A 4,530-nucleotide genomic window follows, 5' to 3' on the forward strand; every position below is an offset into this window, starting at 1 on the left:
GTGACAACAGCTGTGCTCCTTTTGGACCCAGCTGAAGGCTTCAATGTGATTCCAAAAGCTACAGTGGGGGGGGAAGGGTGGGGGGGGGGGGGTGGGGGGGGGAAGGGTCACTTTCCCTCTTGTATCCCTCTGTGAGGTCCAGATGGGTGCTAGGACTGGACTAAACTGGACCTGGAGCCAGAATTCCTGGTCTGTGGTGGCCAAGGAGGGTGGGCTGTGCTCACCAGTTCTGTGGGATCAGCGTATGGCCCTGTTAAGGATGAGGGAAGGATTTGCTTCCCACAGCCTGAAAATTCACACTGGTGGTTTGGCTGCTCTTGCTCTGCGCAGAGTTCACCTTCCATGGAGGGATTAAGTTTTCGAGAACTTCACCTCTCAGTTTCAGCGGCTACACATTGGATTTGGTCAAAAAAACCTTGACCAGAAGCTGTGAGTGTGGGCTCCTCCTCTTCTGTCCCAGGTACCCCAGCCCCACCAGCACTACCAGCTCTGCAGCCTGGTGGGATTTCTCTGGGGCACAGGATGGGCCTCCTCTATGGGAAACCCTTCTTGGGCTGCCCCAGTGCTGTGGACCAGACCCACCTTCTGGAGCTCAGAGCTCCCAGTGCTGAGCAGATGTGTTTGGGCAGGTGTGGTGTGGGATGGCTGCCAGGCTCCAGGAAGAACGAGCCCTCCAAGGATAAGTCTGCAGTTCCGACATGGGGGTATCATGTGTTTTTTGCTTCAGGGCAAACGCTGTGTCCGCTTTGTAACACAGCTGCTGATGAAATCACGTCCTTATTCTAAGGAACTCTTTTGGAGAGAGGCAGATCTGTCTCTTTTTTCCCTATCCATGAACACAGTGGCTAACCTGTTTTCCTTCTGGGGCTTGCAGCCTGGCTGAGAAACCTGTCTGGGCACTGTGCTGGCTGATGGAAAGCATCAGCTGTGCTGCACTGGGAAGCTTTAGCATTTCATAATGTCGCAGTGGTTGGAGGAGTGCTGTGTGGTTCTGCAGCGATGTCCTTTAGTGGGCCTCGCTGTGCTTCTTGCCTCTTGTGTTATGTTGTCTTCTTGGCTTTGCAGACTTACCTGAAGGAAAGAAAATAAGATGTGTGTACCTATAGCACACCGTGCATCCAGAGACCATTGGGAAGACCTGCAGGTTCTTGAGGCCAAGAGAAGAGAGAGGAGGAATAGAGCCTTGCCAATGAAGAGCAGCAGCTCCTTTGACACCTGCACTTAAATTCTGGGCCAGATGCCTGGTGCCACTTTAGTCCCTGGCCCGGCTATATTAGAAGCAATACTAATCAGCCTTTAAATGCTAGAGACATTAGGAGAATTATCTCCATATTTTACAGCTCTCTTGCGAATCTTTTGGTGCAAGGCAGATGCTCGACTGTGGGTATGACTCATGGAGTGGGGACTCTGCTTTGCTGTGGGCTGCATCCTTAGGTCTTTCCCGTATTGCTGCATAATGTTGCCTAGCTCCAGAGTAGGGATATTGAGTATTCTTTAAGCTCAGATTATTGTGTATGGCTCTTGTTGTATGATGCTGCAAACGAGCATACGAGCTGCCCGTCATAATGAAAGGGCAGAGAATTTAACTTGATAGAAGAGGCTGGAGGAAGCGGCTTGTTTGCAGTCTCCCCTAGGAGACGAGCATTCGGTACCTTTATGGAGCAGGGTCTGCTGCTTGCTTTCATACAAATCCTGTACATTGCTGGCTTATTTAGAACCCATTTTACACTGAACAAAGCAGGGACAAAAAAAATGCCTCTCTGACATAGCAAAGCCAGCCCTCTTGGACTTAAACCTGTTGCGCCGAAGCTTCTGGAAACCTGTGCTTAACAATAATCCTCCTGGTAGCACTATCAGGTTTTTTGGGGGGGTTGTTTTTCCCAATTTAACAGTGTGAATAAAGTCAGGATTTGCTTTCCTGGACTGGATTGTCCACAAAATGATGGCTGCAACCTGCCCCAACAGCCAGCATCCTCTGTACTGAGGGTCTCTGCCAGAGCAGGCAGCAAGTGAGGGGCCCCGTGGGCTGTGCTTTTGTTGAGGAAAACGATCTCCCTCTCTGCTTTGACTCTGCTTTAGCTGATGTGGTACAGATGGAAGCCCATGACATGGCCTAGCGTTGGCAGTCAGTCCTGAAAAGAAGATGGGGAGCTCCAGCCTCCAGCTCCACTTGCCCATCCTGGCTCTTCCCAGCACTCCATGAGCCTCCTGCCCCTCCTTGCCCATCCCAAGGCAAGTATTCAGCAGGATGCATCCACACAGTGCTGATCACATTGGTTGTAGCAGGATTTGCTTTGTGCTCAGAGCTCGAGTTGTGTTTAAACAACTTTTCCCTCTGCCCCAGCTGCCCTGCCTGCAGGAGTGAGTAGATTTTTTCCTTATTGACCTCAGCTGTGAAGAAGGATGAAAAGAAATTGCTCAGGGCTGTATTTGCACTTCCTTCTGGACCTGCTGAGCTCTTTCCCTGAGAGATTCGTGGTACAGAGAAGGCAGCACAGGGTAGAACCTTCCACTCTCCCCTTTCAGCACTGTTTGTTTTCAGTCATATCTTGGTGAGAAATGTTTTATTTAGGTAGAAGAAGGTTAGCTTTTCCTCCTGGTCCAAAAAAGAAAACATTTTCTTTAACACAAAGCAAGCAGCAGAGAATTGGAATTTTTTTTTATGATGTTTAAGCTCTGTCAAAATCTCATTTTCCTATGAGAGAAGAGATGGAGAGAGAGAGCAAGGCCAAGGAAAGCCTTTGACTCATGTCAGGTGTTTACGTGCACGAGCATAATTTGTACAGTGTTTTCCTCTGCCTCTCCTACTTGTCCTCTCACCACATTCCCTCTGATAGACTGTCTCTTGCAGGGCCTCCCACCTCTCACATCCTTACAGTTTCCCCCCAGCATTGATTATTTCTTCACCATATTCTAAGCTCTTTCAGCTATTGCATCTCAAACTTCCAGGCGGACTCTTGGCCAGTTCTCCTTATATGCTATTCTCCTTATATGCTCCTTACTGTAACAATGTCTGTTTCCCCTCTCGCCTTCCCCCAATCAAGCTGACTTCTCTACTATCGCGGTATCTTATGGAATGAGCTGGCATTGCCTCCTGGAGAAATCTCCATCTGCAGGTGGATTTTCTCAGCTTCTTTCTCTCGCCATTCTTGGCTCCCCTCTGTTTGAGTCTGAAGCAGTGATTTAGCAGAATTTGTTTTGACAATAGCAAAGGATATTCTCAGCCAATTAAAAATATGGTAATGGAAAGATGGGAAGGAAATGCGGCTCTTCCTCTGCTTGAGGGGTTTGTTGTTAGCTGTTACTGTGCTTAAAGGGATTAAAAGTGCATGCTACAAGTCCATGTCAGATTGAATGTTAAGCTCCCAAGCTACAGCCATGCTCCTGAGAGCAGGGAAACAATAATTCACTACGGTTTGGGATAGAAGGATTACTTGAGTAATTTGCTTATTGACTGGTATTCTTTCTCATGCAGGCACGTACATGCATGCACACAAGCACATGCAATTACAAGGAGTTTTATTAAGATCTCGTGCTGCAGGTGGTTGAAATCAAGGACCATTCAGAGGTTGGCCTCAGAAGCAGTGTCCGAGATGTTGTGCAGTGCTGAGGGTGGGCTGGGTGATGAAGGGCAGAGGTCCTGGAAGATGTGAGCTCACATTTCTCCTCCCATGGGAGGTTCCATACTTCTGTGCTTATTTCTCCCCAGAGTACATTTACAAACCACAGTAACAGGTGATTCATCCTGTTCTTCCTTTGGGATCCTGTTGTGGTACCTTTCAGGATCCCCAGCAGGCAATACCAGCTCCTGGTTCCTGTGCCCATGTTTTCAGTCTGTACAAGGGCTCTATGAGCAGTTTATTCCATGGCAATGGGTCAATATGGGTACAGCAAGACTGAGCTCCTGGCATCTCTGAGGCACAACATCTCCTGCCTGGCCCAAGGTCAATGTGGTGAAACCTGAGGGCTGCCATCCATGCAGTGTTGAGCTGTTTTCTTGCCAAGAGCTGGAGAAGCACACAAAGGGTTACATCAGACAGGGAGCCAAGGCAGACTTTATAGCAGTGCTGTTTTTTAACAGGCAGCCCAGACTTGTAATATCAGCACTTACTGAATTAATTTGCTATGTAGTGCCGGTAAAGCTCAAAGTTCTTTCAGCGAATTCTAGTTTTGAGAAAAATCAAGAAAGTAATTACTTGGCTTGGTCATTAATTACTCACTACTGGACATTTTTGAGAGTGTAGTATGAAAAGCCTGAGGCAGCTATTAAGGGTAGCTCTAATGCTATTGATCTATTTGCGTTTATTGTGGAATTTCTCTGCCTTTATGACATTTCATTGAACTAGAGGATACAGGTGTGTGGGGCCAGGGAGCACGAGCTGTTCTGTGCCATGCCTGCCCTCCTGGTGGGACAGATGACTTCTCAGCCTCCCCAAGGAGGGCTTGGTTGTGGGGTTGGGGGCTGGCCATTACATGGCCACGCAGCTGGGGTTGCAATGCTCCAGTATGACTTAGGACTCTTCCCCATTC

This window comes from Coturnix japonica, chromosome 9 (genome assembly GCF_001577835.2).
Source record: "Coturnix japonica isolate 7356 chromosome 9, Coturnix japonica 2.1, whole genome shotgun sequence".
Classification (NCBI taxonomy): Eukaryota; Metazoa; Chordata; class Aves; order Galliformes; family Phasianidae; genus Coturnix; species Coturnix japonica.